Source organism: Fukomys damarensis, unplaced genomic scaffold (genome assembly GCF_012274545.1).
Source record: "Fukomys damarensis isolate Sample0158 unplaced genomic scaffold, DMR_v1.0_HiC HiC_scaffold_13, whole genome shotgun sequence".
NCBI classification, from domain to species: Eukaryota; Metazoa; Chordata; class Mammalia; order Rodentia; family Bathyergidae; genus Fukomys; species Fukomys damarensis.
This window is the reverse complement of record NW_022900925.1, coordinates 14,312,283-14,325,973: the sequence shown is the minus strand read 5'-3', so window position 1 is coordinate 14,325,973 and position 13,691 is coordinate 14,312,283. Positions and strand designations below refer to the sequence as shown.

The 13,691-nt window shown below is 38.4% G+C and overlaps 1 protein-coding gene across 3 annotated transcripts in view; it reads left to right on the top strand.

Annotated features, from left to right (window-relative positions):
- Positions 1 to 26: 26 nt before the first annotated feature.
- Pafah1b1 (platelet activating factor acetylhydrolase 1b regulatory subunit 1) overlaps positions 27 to 13,691 on the top strand; it is a 73,457-nt gene continuing 59,792 nt past the window's right edge. For 2 of the 3 annotated variants that reach the window (XM_033762852.1, XM_010642121.3), the window contains exons 1-2: positions 27 to 108; positions 549 to 584. The gene's annotated coding sequence lies outside the window, so the exon portion shown is untranslated. Of the gene's footprint in view, positions 126 to 548; positions 585 to 13,691 lie in introns of all 3 variants that reach the window. The other variant, XM_010642122.3, reaches the window with a different exon arrangement.

The following is a 13,691-nucleotide window of genomic DNA, read 5'->3' as shown; positions in this document are numbered from 1 at the left end:
GGAAGGCGCTGGCCTCACTTGCGTCCTCCCAGCAGGGATTCGGGGGCCTCCAGGACCGTCGCGACTCTTCCCGCGGCCCTCTAGACAAGGGATCACCCTCGTCTCGCGGTGACTTAGCGAGAAAAGTATTCTTGGCTAGGAAGGGCGTGGGGAGCAGGTCGCTTTCTGATCTTGGGGAAAGGGCTCGGCCTTTTCTCTCCCCGGGCTCGGAGGCAAGCTCCGCAGTCCCCACCTCTCCGCGGCTCAACGCGGCACCCACAAGGTCTCCCAGGCGTTCCGTCCCCCATCTGTCCTTAGGATGGAGTTGACGTGAGCAGGATGGCCCGCTGCCTCCCTGGCCCCCAGGTGCAGTGGTCCAGTCTCTGCATCCAGTAAGGAGGAAGAGGGCTCGATTCCCTGAGCTATCTACAGCATCCACCCTCGGAATCGGGCAGGGTTTTCCTTTCTACACCCTCTTTTAGGACGGGAGTTACCTATTGATGTTAACACTAAGCTTCGAGGCCCTCTGCCATTCCCCTTCTTCTAATCTCTTCTCCCCACTCCTTTAGGAAACGCAGTGCCTGAATCTTTTTAGCCTCTCTCAGGTGAGAAAATACCTTTGAGGTGGTGGGCAAATTTGTGGAGGAGGAGGAGGAGGAGGTGGTGGTTATCAGTATCTGAGCTAGAAGAGAGGTACCTGGCTTTATTTGTTACTCTGCCTTTTCTTCAGTGACTTAGCAAGAAACTCCTTTGGAGGAGGGCAGTAGATTTTCCTTTCAGGTTGGGGTTTGGGTCCAGTTCATAACAGTCCTTTGGTTAAGAAATTGTGCCTTTGAAGACAAGGGACTCCATTTGTGTTCTTCTGGATGGGCGATGTCATGCCAGGGTCCCCCTCCCCTTTCCTTAAGGGACAATCGGGAGAAAATACATTACTGTTATTACAGCCTCTACTTCAGGCCACAGTCCTTAAGACTCATACCGTGTTAAAGGTTAAACAAAAAATTTGTGCCAATTTAGGTATTTCTATTTTTGTCGAGGATAGGTTTTTTTTTTTGTGTGTGTGTTTTGTTTTTTTGTTTTTAGGCTAGGGCAAGGGAGACAGTGCTTGGGCCTTTCGTACCGTTAATATGTCACCCTCCCCTCCTGCCACAGTAGTGTTTGCTTAATTTTTTTTTTTTTTTTTTTTTTTTTTTTTTTTTTTTTTTTGCTGCAGCAGAGCCTGATTGCTGCAGGGCTCAGTCACTTAATCAGGAATATTTCCTATGTGGGTATGTCGGTAGTGATATAATAATGTTACATATATTTAAAGGTTTTACTTAAAAGATTCTGATTTGGCTTTAAGGTATTAGCTGACATTTAATCTCTAGTGTATGTCTTTCAGGATGCACTTTTGCAAAATAATTGATGGTTGCAATTTGCGGTTTTTGTTAAAGCAGAATAGTAATCTGTATTTAGGGTGATTTATTCTTTTATGTTCTGTTATAAATGATCATTGTTTGGATTGTTGAGAAAAGGAGTTTCTAAAACAGATTTAAAGCTGGTGTTTTTTTAACATCAGAGAAAGGAACCCATTATTTCATATAAAATATTTCTGTATGTGTTGATTTTGATAGAGAAAGCTGTGTTTTGGTACCTCCTTGCACCTCCTTTTTTAAAAATGGGCTACTATTTGTGGATGCTGTGAACAGCCATTGAGCCGAGCAGACTGGGTGGAGTAAGGGAGCTGAAGCTGTGAAATGCTAGTTTGCCCTTTCATAGCATTTTTCTCTTATGTTTTGTAAGATTATTTGATACTAGTCGTTGCTGCGACAAAGGCATTTCTCTGTAGTAAATCTTGAAATATCATGTTTTCCCTTTTTCTGCAAGATGAGCTTTGAATAATTGAGTTATAGAGCAGTGTTCCTGGTCTACAGCAGACACTTATTGTCTACATATTTGTGTTTATATTTTACATACACATATACACACGTTTTTTTCTTTTTATTCTAGTCAAGTATTAAATGGATAAACTAGAAATCTTTGAGAAGTAGCAGTAGGTATACTTTTAAAAAATTGTAAGAATACTACAATGTGTCTTTTACTTTAGTTAGTACTAAAACAGTCATCTATTTTTGATTTTTAAATAATGAACATAAAAAATGAGGGAAAAATAATTTTCATTAAAAGCTCTTTAGATCTTTCTCTTGCGTTGCCCCTTGAAAGGGACCTTTTTATAAGGTAATATTTAGTAGGTCATTTTAATGGCTTGTATCAAGCATTTATAGGAATTGACAATTTTAAAAGAATTTTAAATTTGGTAAATTATTTTAATAAACTTTTGTTTGTTTGTTTGTTTGTTTTGTTTTGTTTTTTTGAGACAGGGTCTCACTATGTAATTGAGACTGACCTGGAACTCGCTATGTAGCTCAGGCTGGTCTCGAACTCCCAGCAATCCTCCTGCCTCAGCCTCCTGAGTGCTGGGATTGCAGGTGTGAGCCAACACGCCCGGCCGATTTTGATAAACCTTGAGTGTCAATTTATGATCTACTTATCCACTGTTGTTCATTTAAAGTGATTAAAAAGTAGAAGTGAGGAATGGGTAGGTTGGGAATAATTTACTCTATTGTATGTCTGACGTTTCCTCATCCCTACTATATGTAGTTACAAAAGCACAGAATGAGGATTTTTCATTGATCAAGAGCTCAAGATAATTTAGCTTAAGAGAGCAGTGTGTTTTGGATAAATGTGGCAGAACCTTTTGCTTTAATTTGGAGGTCAACTTTAAAAATTCTTCATCCTGTATTTATTAAACTTTTAATGAGATTGAAAACATTTTGGTAGGATTGTTTGACACTTAAAATTTCTATTATTTAAATATTTCAGGTAAAATATCTCCAGTATAAAGTTTGAAGATGTTTCTGGGAAGGAAAAACCAGTATCTTAAAATTTTTGTTTTTCTAGTTTAAAACATCCATTTTGCATTATCTACATTATATTAAAATTAAATGTTTTCCCCCTTTTTATTGTGTATATACATAATATGTGAATGATTTTATCTTACGGCTTTTTAGATATCTAGGAAAAAATAAGACTTTAATTTGTAGGCGGTTCACATTCACTTGGTCCTTTTAATAAATAAACTATAAACACCATAGAAGTTGTCATCATTAAGATAAAGATGTCTTAAAAAAACAAACCCAAAGCAAATTTTAAAAGTGAATTTTCCAGTTCTTCCCATTGAGTGATACATCAGTGAGTCATAAACTCTTTTGCCATTGACTTGAGGCTCAGTTGTGAACTGGCCAAAGATATTGTGTGTGTGTGTGTGTGTGTGTGTGTGTGTGTGTGTGTGTGTATGCATGTGTGTGTGTTTCCAGGATCTTCTGTATGCTAGGCAAATGCTCTACCACTGAGCTACATTCCTAGACTAATGAAACTATTTCATTATGAAGATAACCTGTTTTTATGTACTTTGAAAAGAATTAATTGAATTTGAAGTGAAAATTCCTTGCCACTGTTCTTCTGTCAGTTAGTACTTTTTTTTTTTAACTTGAAAGTTGCTCTATTGAAAATAAATCTAGGGTTGGGATGTGGCTCAGTAATAGAGCACTTGCCTATAAGGCTCTTGGTGCTTCTGTAAGGCTCCTGGTTCCATCTCCAGTATCACAAAGAGAGAGAGAGAGAGAGAGAGAGACAGAGAGAGAGAGAGAGAGGCATATACACCACAAACTAATAGTATACAATACAATATGAATCCTAAAAATAAAAGTATACCTACTATCCTGAATATTATTGAGTGTAGAGTGAATCCTAGTTGTTAGAGCCAGACATTTTTTGATTTTTGAAACAAGGTCTCCTGTCTCAGCCTCCCAAGTGCTAGGATAACAGACATGTACAACCACATCTGGCTAAGGCCAAGCATGTTGAGAAATCTGTATTTCATGAAGAAAGATGTTGTATTATATACGCCTAGTAGTTAACTGCAGTGAAGCCTTTTTGGATTGTTCTGGCTTTGTTGCTGGTTTGGTATGACACTTTGCCTAGTCATTTAAATGAAACCTTAGTTTAACCTCTATGTATATAATTTTTATCCTTGGCATAGCAGTTCTAAATTTTATTTTATTTTATTTTATTTTTTTGGTTTTTTGAGACAGGGTCTCACTATGTAGTTGAGACTGCCCTGGAACTCACTATGTAGCCCAGGCTGGTCTCGAACTCACAGCGATCCTCTTGCCTCAGCCTCCTGAGTGCTAGGATTACAGGTGTGCGCCACCATGTCCGGCCCTAAATTTTAATTGATACTTAAGCTTTATGCTCACTAGTTGCAGACATCATAAATACTTATCTTGATGTATTTTCTCTTTAAAAGATGGTGGCTTTTTGTTGAAACATACTTAAAGTTGAATCTGCATTTGTCAAGAATACTTCTGCAAAAATACTTCTGCAAAGGCAATCACTAAAATGTCATTCAGCAATTCTCTAAACCTATAAATTTTGAGCTTGGTATGTATTGTCATTTTTCTCATCTGTTTTTTGAGGTGGATTGGTGTTTTTATGGGGAGAATTAAAATTCAGATATTTAAGAATACGACTAGGTTGGTGACTAGATAATAAGAAAAATACAATCACTTGAATATTGGCTTACATTCTCTTTTTATAACTATTTGATAACTTATTTTTAAATTTTCTTTGTTTTCTAAAATGGTGACAGTATGACATTTATTGCCTGTTTTATTTAAATTGACATTAACATGATCTTGTATTATTGACTCTTGCATGTATAAGGCTTTAGGCATTTGAGTGAAAACTGCTAGAAAGTGTCCTAATACTCCTTTAAAGATAGTATTAATAAGTAAAAGCTTGTCACACTTGATTGAATGCTGAATTATGTGAAAAGAAATGTGCTGAGGCTGGAGGTATAGCTCAGTGGGAAGAGTCATTCCCTGTGCACTAGGTGCTGCATTCAGATTCCCAGCACTGTATTGTAAGCAGATGTGATATCCTAAAGTTCTTTGTAATAGTTCACTCCAGTGATCTCTCCAGAATTAGGGGGTGGAGGCTGGGAAGAAGAGTATACCTACCTCCTCTGGAAAAATTTTAAGTTGTCCTAGGGAACAGGATCAGACTATGAGAAATACATTAATCATCACACTCTGGGAGGCTTAGGCAAGAGGATTGTACTGTTCAAGCCTAACCTTGGCAATTTAGTGACTTAATGAGACCCTATGACAAAATAATTAAAATAACAAATAGTAAAGGCTGGAATGTAGCCCAGTAAGTATGCTCAAGGTTCAATCCCTAGTACTGTGCAAAATAAATAAATAAATAAGGGCATTACTCAGCTAGACAAATTACGCGTTTGATTATCTGTTTTATGGGTGTTATGGTTGACAAAGTTTGACAATAAACTGAGGCTGTTAAATTTTCTGAGATTATCAGCAGGGGGTTACTGGAAATTGAATACCGTGTCTTTGCTTCATCTATGTCTTCTATTGCTGAACTACACCTGCTGCCTGAAGATTTAAAAAAAATTTTTTTTGTATCAGGGATCCAACTCTGGTCCTTATCGCTTGCGAGGCAGGTGGTGGCACCACTGAGCTATACACCCGGCCCAAGAATTTTAATTTTTGAAAGCATTGTAGGAAGTTTTATGTCTGTTAAGAATTTACACATTATAGCTTAATCCAGTTTTGTTTTGTTTTTCCTGGTACTGGGGATCAAACTCAGGACCTTGTGCTTGCCAAGCAAGGCAGTGCCACTGAGCTAAATCCCCGGCCCAATTAATTCAGTTTTGATTTATAGCAAGCCCTTTATCACTGAGTTATACTCCCAGCCCAAGACATATCTTTTATCTAAGTATCTTTCCTTTTTTTTTTCTTTTTTCTTTTTCTCCCTCTGGGAATTGAACTTCGGACCTTGCACTTGAGAGGCAGGCATGGTGCCTCTGAGCTACATCCCCATCCCATCCATATTTTTATTTTATCCAAAATATACTGAACAGGGGCAGGGTTGTAGCTCAGAGCCATCGTGCCTGCCTCGAAAGCGCAAGGTCCTGAGTTTGATCCCCAGTATCAGAAAAAGAAAATAAAAAAAAAAACCAAATGGCTGAGGATTTAGCTCAGTGATGCCATGCCTGTCTCACAAGTGCACAGTCCTGAGTTTGATCCCCTGTACCAAGGTGGGGGGAATCACACACACGCACAGACACAGCTAGGCAATGGTGCATACCTGTAATCCCAGCACTCGGCAGGCTGAGGCAGGAGAACCACCATGAGTTGAGGCCAATCTGGGCTATATAGTGAGTTCAAGGCCAGCCTGAACTGCATAGCAAGACCCTTTCTCAGAAAACAAACAAGGCCAGGCATGTAGCTTAGCAGCACAGTGACTGCCTGGCAAACTTGACGCAAAAAAAAAAACAAAAACAAAAAAAAACAAAAAACCAAAACCAAACAAAAAGGTATCGAATACAAAAAAAGGTAGGTGAACTTAATGAAACAATTGTATTGGTTATATAGTTTTTCTTGTTTGAGTTAGTTTTTAAAGAATGGTGAAAACTATACAATAAACATTATCAGAGGGCTGGAGATTTAGCTTTTGCCGCCTGCCTTGCAAGCCAAGGTTCTAAGTTTGATCCCTGGTATCAAACAAACAAACAAACAAAAAAATCAAATCAGAGAAAGTGAAATGAGCTGGTCAGTTAAGGAAAAAAAAAAAAAAATATATATATATATATATGTATGTATTTTAAATATAACCCCAGTAATCCAGCACTAAGTCTGACCCCCCCTGTGCCCTGATGGCAATTGGGGCGCCAAAAATTGGGATGCCCCACATCCCAGTACCTAGGTAATGGCACCACAACACTGAGTCCTAACCCTAACCTGTACCTCAACAGCAGTCGGGGCACCGAGAAACAGAAAACTCCATACTTTACTAGCTATGTGCCTTGAGCAAGAAACTTAGTTTTTTCTTAATTATAATGGATAATGCTGACATCTAACTCATAGGGTATTTGTGACTATTAAATAATAAATTAGGCCTATAAATCTTTGATTGCTTTTTATTATTATTAGGGACTCCTTTTTTCCTTCCTGGTAGTATGGATTTAACCCAGGACCTTGAACATGCTAAATAAGTGCTCTACCACAGAGTTTCATCCTCAGTCCCTTTGGTTTGTTTTATTTTTTTAGGACTGGGCATTGAATCTAGGGTCTTCACACTGTTATATCACTGTCCCATTTCATTTTTTATTTCTAGATGGGATCTTTCTGAGTCACTAAGTTACCCAGGCTGGGTTCTTACTTGCTATCCTACCTCAGCTGTCATGCCCTGGCTTCCCTTTTGTTTGTTTCTTTTTATTTTTCTGGTACTGGGAATTGAGCTCGGGACCTTGCACTTGACAGGCAGGTGCAGTGCCACTGAGTCGCGTCCACCTCCGTTTGTTTAAGACAGGGTCTTGGCTAAGTTGCCTAGGCTGGCCACAGACTGGATTGCCCTGCCTCAGCCTCCTCCAGTAGCAAATTTACAGGCATGTAGCACATTGCTCAGCATGAGAACAGCCTTTTTTTTTTAAAAAAAAGAAGACACTATAACTATTCAGTTATTAATATAATGGGAGTTTTTGTTTTGAGACAGGATCTTGCTCTAGTGCCCAGGCTTGGCTTGAACTCCTGAATTCAAGTGCTTAAGGGATCCTTTGCCCTAGCCTACTTCAGGCAGTTGCTATTGTACTTGGCTACAGTCAGGCTTTTTTGTTTGTTTGTTTTCTTTTGTTAGCTACTTGGGATTGAACCCAGGTCTGCCTTACTGAGCTATATTCTCAGTCTCCTCCCCCTTTTTAAAAAAATTCATATATATATATATATGTTTTTTTTGGGGGGGTCTTGAGACGCTCTCACTAAGTTACTTAGGCTGGGGTCAAACTTGTGATTCTCCTGCCTCAGCCTCCTGAAGTGGTGGGATTTCTGTTTGAATTTTTAATCACTAATGTAAAAATCCTTACTTTTTCGCTCATTTATGTGATGGTGGGTATTAAACTCACCATCACATACTTCGTACTTGGCTAGCAAGCACTCTGTTACTGAGCTACATCCCTAGCCTTCCCCCTCTTATAGAAAATAAACTTAATTGTAATCCCAGGAATTTAGCTACTTGGGAGCCTGAGGCAGTAAGATCTCAGGTGAGGCCAGCCTGGGCAATGTAATTTAGTCAGAGACTGTCCCAGAACTTAAAAAAATAAAACAGACGAACTTAAAATAAAAAGGGTTGGGGCTGTTGATCAGTGTTAGAACACTTGCTGGCATGTACAAGGCTCTGGGTTCGATTCCTAGTACTAACAAAAAACAAAATCTTTTTATTTTGAAATAATTTAAGTATGCTGAATAGTTGTAAGGATTGTGGAGAAAGCTCCTGATACCTACTTTTCCATATTGTAAACATCTTAAATATCTGTGGAATGTGTCAAAATTAAACTAATTTTGGTATATTACTGTTAGCTAAACTTCAGTCTATTTGCTTTTCCCTTCATATCTGCTTTTTGTTCTACATGCAGTGTAAGATACCATGTTGCATGTGGTTATCATGTCTTCCTAGTCTTCTGGTCTATGACAAGTTATCAGTCTTTGTTTTTTTGTGTCCTTAATAATCTTAAGTAGAACTGGTCAAACACTTTATAGAATGACCTACAACTTATTTTTTTTAAAATATGATTTAGACAGTCCAGGTTTTAGGAAAAAATGCCACAGAGGTAAAAATGCACTTCTCCTCACATCATATTGAAGGCTGTCACCACCTAGCACAGGTCCTTGGTCCTTCAGTAATGTTGAACACTAAAACTGAGGCATTCGGCGTGAATATACAGGAAAAAGCTTTAATTGAAAAGTAAAACAAAATAGCACAGCTCTGACAAAGATCAAGCTGATCTTTTAACAAAGAAAAATAATTGATGATAGGAAGTCTTCAGTTTGAGAAAATGAAGGGGCACAGGTTTGAAGAGGTGTATTAGACTGATCCATGAATAAGATGGGCCAGTTTAATGGAATACTGTGTTGGACTAGGGTCTTGTTGATTGTTATCTCAGATCATTATCTCAGTCCAGGTTTCCTAGTTCCAAAGGAATCCTCATGACTTGACTTTAGTGAATTTAAGTTCACATGGGATGGTTGTCTTTGGGGCAGTCTCAGTCATGTGAGTGGCTGCTAGAATCCAGGGTGACCCTAGGTTTGGAGCAGTGAAGGAATCTAGTTGTAGCTGAATGTTCCTGTAAATCTTTTTATCTTGGTGTCTTCAGAGTTGGAAGGGGAATGAGGTAAATTTAGGGTTGATAAACCTTGTGCTATCCTCTGTGTGTGTGTGTGTGTGTGTGTGTGTGTGTGTGTGCGTGCGTGTGCGCGTGCGTGTGCAGGCAGCCACTTTCTAACATGCTTATATGCAGAACTGAGGAAGGAATTTGACCTACAGTTTTACAAAATGAAGGTCAAGCTTGTACTGTTGTAATTAATTACCTATTGGGCACCTGTAAGCCCAAGTGAAGAATTACTTGTGTGTTTGTGTGTGGTAAATTCATACTTTGGTACGATAGCTTTGAAATCGTTGAATTTGCTACACAACACATTTTGATGCAAAAATTTTGTCCTAGTACTTGTCATTTGTTTGGTACTTGCTGTGCAAGCTGTAGAATTTTCCAGCCATAACAGTTTGGTGCTCATTGTTTTTGATATTCACCGCACCTTGTGGAACCAGTTAATGATGAATGTACTGGAGTTGAACCCAGGGTGTCCTGCATGCTAGGTAGGGACTTTGCCTCTGAACTACATCTTTGGGTCAAGAATTTTTTAGCAAAAAATGAAACACAAAACAAACAGTTGCTTTTAAGTGATTGCTTCAGAAGAAAACAAATTGTGCTTTTAAAATGAATAATTGTTTAAGATCCAGGAGACAATTTGTCCCTCTGGTGGTCTCGTGTGTCAAGGTTAAAGGTTGACCACCTGTGTCAATGGTAATGTTAACCTTTATTAACTGGTGTTTTGAGTTTTCTCTAATGTCAAGTCATTATCTTTTCATTTCCTACTTTATCCTTATAAGAAATGTCAGGTTCCATTGGACTGTGTGGGAGAGCACGTACATATCCTATTTAGTTTTTTGTATTGTTTTGTTTTTCAGATGGTTTTGCCACATAGTCCAGACTTGCCTTGAATTTGCTGTCTAGTTCAGGCTGGCCTGGAACACCTTATCCTGTTCCTCACTAGTTTTTTTTGTTTGTTTGTTTTATTTTAAGTGGGTTTTTTTTTTGTTTTGTTTTGTTTTTTTGTTTTCTTTTTTTGAGACAGGGTCTTCCTAGACTAGTTTAGGCTAGACTTGAACTTACTCTATATCCCAGGCTGGCCTTGAACTCAGAGCAATTCTCCTGCCTCAGCCTTGTGAGTGCTGGGATTACAGGTGTGTGCCATGACACCTGGGTTATTTTTTTTAAATGTTTGAACATATGGAATAAATAAAGATCAGAGGGGGCCCTAATTTTTATTTTATTTTATTTTATTTTTTATAATGAGGTCTCGCTATTGTGACCCAGGCTGTTCTTGAACTCAAGGGCTCCGATGATCCTCCTGTCTCAACTTCTTGAGTAGCTGGGACTACAGATAGGTGCTACCAGCCTGACTGGAAGCTACATTTAAGGGCATTATATGTCACTCTAGAGAGTACATTTGTAAGTCTAGCACTCAGGAGGCTGAGGCAAGAGGATCACTGTGAGCTCAAGGGCAGTGTGGGGCTACATAGTGAACTCAAGGCCAGCCTGAACTGCATAGCAAGATCCTGTCTCAAAAAAATGAAAAAAAAATTGTTGAAAGTGGAGTTTGCTATCTAGTCTGATGTTTACCTGGAACTTTGAAGAAGAGCTTTTTGGGACTTGTCTAGAGGGAGACTGCTGTGATCTGAGGAACAAAGCAGATAGGGCATCTTGTTTATTAGTACTGTACTACTATGTGAATTCACTTTATTTTTCCCCCAAATAAGTTTTAAGTACTGCATCAGAAAACAAAATATTATGACTGATTACTCTTGTTTTAAAAACAAATAGTATGTCCTTGTCCTGAAAGAGGTATTTGTTTTACATTAAGGATAATTTGTAATTTGATAGGAAGACGAGTTTTGAGAATTACAGTTATTATAGTTCTTGCAGTTTTTCTGATTTGCTCTCCATTGTAGCATTTAGAGAACCTCATTTGGGCTTCCATTTTTTGTGGCCTCTTTATTATTTTTTGGTACCCAGGATTGAATTCAAGACCTTGCGCTTGCGAGGTAGGCGATGGCATCACTGAACTAGGTCCCCAGCCCTGGGCTTCCACTTTTTAAAACATAATCCAGCATCATTACTTTTTAAAAATACTGCTGGGGATTGAAACTAGGGGATTGAATACTCATGCGTATTAGGTAAGTGCTCTGCCATTGAACTGCATTCCCATCCCACCATTGATATTTTTAAGTTTTCGTCATTTTTTTTCCCTCTAGGAAACATTTATTTCATTATGTGATAATCTAAGGATTAGGGATACAAAGATGATTGTCACTATCACTCAAAGATCTTAAAGTCTATAAGCATATTTAGCATGTATAAAGGTGCTAGAATTAAAATATGTACTTGATGGTGTGAGGGCTTAGTTTCCCTGTCCCCCCACCCCCTACTGGAAATTGAACTCAGGACTATTGAGCTAAATCCCTGGTCCTCCAAGGAAGTCTTCATAGAGATGCTGGTTGGACAGTTTTGAAGAAAGCCTATCAACAGTGTTTGGGGTTGGTAGGGAAGGAAATAATTTGTACATAAAACATGTTAAGCAGACCGTGCTCCATGGAGTTTGATGTGGCTTACATGACGGGTGAGAGTGGAACACTGCTTACCCTTTTATTGCTTGTAGAACAGGGTCACTACCTACATCAGAATTACCTGCTAAAAGTACAAATTTCCACCTTTATCTTAAGACTTTGAAAATCAGAATTCCATGACATCAAAATTCCATAATGTGGCACCAGGAATAGCTGCATTTTTAAAAATCTTTAAGTTTATTGGTATATTTTAGATATACAGTACAATTACATTCATCATTGGGATCTTGTACCTTTACATGACTTATCTTTGTTCTTATTTTCCCTCATTCCCCAGTCTTCCTTTCACCCCCTCCACCCTTCCCTGTTTACAAAGACATTGTTTCCATGTTTTTCCTTTTCATATATTTTTTCTTTTCCCTGTTTACCTTTCTGCTACTCCTACTTCCTCTACTCTTTTAGACCTTTTCTTCCTATTACACAGTATCAATTATACATTTTGATCCTTATTTGCGCTTTCAGTTTTTCACACCAGAGAAACTATTCGGTATTTACACATGTGACTTATTAATTTCACTTAAAAGTTTATGGCCTCAATGTGCTTCCACTTAGCTATAAATATCTCTGATTTCTCGTTCTTTATGGCTGAATAGTACTCCATTTTATTAAAACACACACACACACACACACACTATCCATTTTCCAGTTGATGGGCAATTGGGGTGTTTCCAAATTTAGCTATTCTATTACAAACTGCGTCACTATAAACATGGGTGAGCATATATCACTGTGGTATGATTCTTTGGGGAAGATACCCAGCAGAGAAATAGCATACATAAGCTCCCTAGTTGACTGTTTTTGAGAGCCACTGCTTTTACTCTTAACAGCTTTTAATATTCTGTTCTTGTGTTGAATTTCTGGAATCTTGACTATTATATGCCTTGGTGTAGTTTTTTTGTTTGTTTTGTTTTGTTTTTTTATTGTGGCTAATTTGAATTCTGTATGCTTCACTTAGCTGTATGTCATATTCTTTTTCCCTGCTTGGGAAGCTTTTTGCCATTATGTTTTTTCCTTTTTTTTTATAGCAAAACATTTATTGGTACACTTTAGGCATACATAATGATGATAGTCATCATAGGGGATTGTACCCCTGCGTGATATATCCCACCTCTTTTTTCCCATTCCTCCCTTCCCCTCATCTCTTTCTCCTCCCTATGTACAAAAGCTTTATTTCCATTTTTTGCTTCTATTTTGTCTTTTTTTTTTCTTGTCCTTTCCTTCTTTTCTCCCTCCTTCCTCCCTTGTCCCCCTTCCCATTTGAACATTGTTTTCCCATTTCCCAGTATCTGTTATACATTTTAGTCCTTATTTCCACTTTCGGTTTCTCACACCAGAGAAACAATGGTATTTATTTGTTTATTTATTTAATTTTGGTTTTTTGAGACAGAGTCTCACTATGTAGTTCAGGCTGGCCTTGAACTCACTTTGTATTCCAGGCTGGCCTCAAACTTACTGCTATCTTCCTGCCTCAGCCTCTCCAGTGCTGGGATTAAGGGTATGCTACAGCACACGCAGCTACACAGTGCCATATTTCAGTATGTGTCCTATGGTCTGAAGGTCCATCCATTTAGCTTTAAATGTCTGAAGCTCATCCTTCTTTATGGTAGAGTAGACCAGTGATTTGGCTCAGTGGTGCCGCCTGCCTCGAAAGTAAAAGGACCAGAGTTCAGTCCCTGGTTCCCCCAAACAACAACAACATCAAAATCTGGCTTCTACTTTATGGTAGAGTAGAACTCCACTGTATTTAAAAAAAAAACAAAACCCATATGCTCCTTATCCATTTATCAGTTGATGGGCATTTGGGCTATTTCCAAAATTTAGTTATTACATACTGTGTTTTCTGCCATTACTTC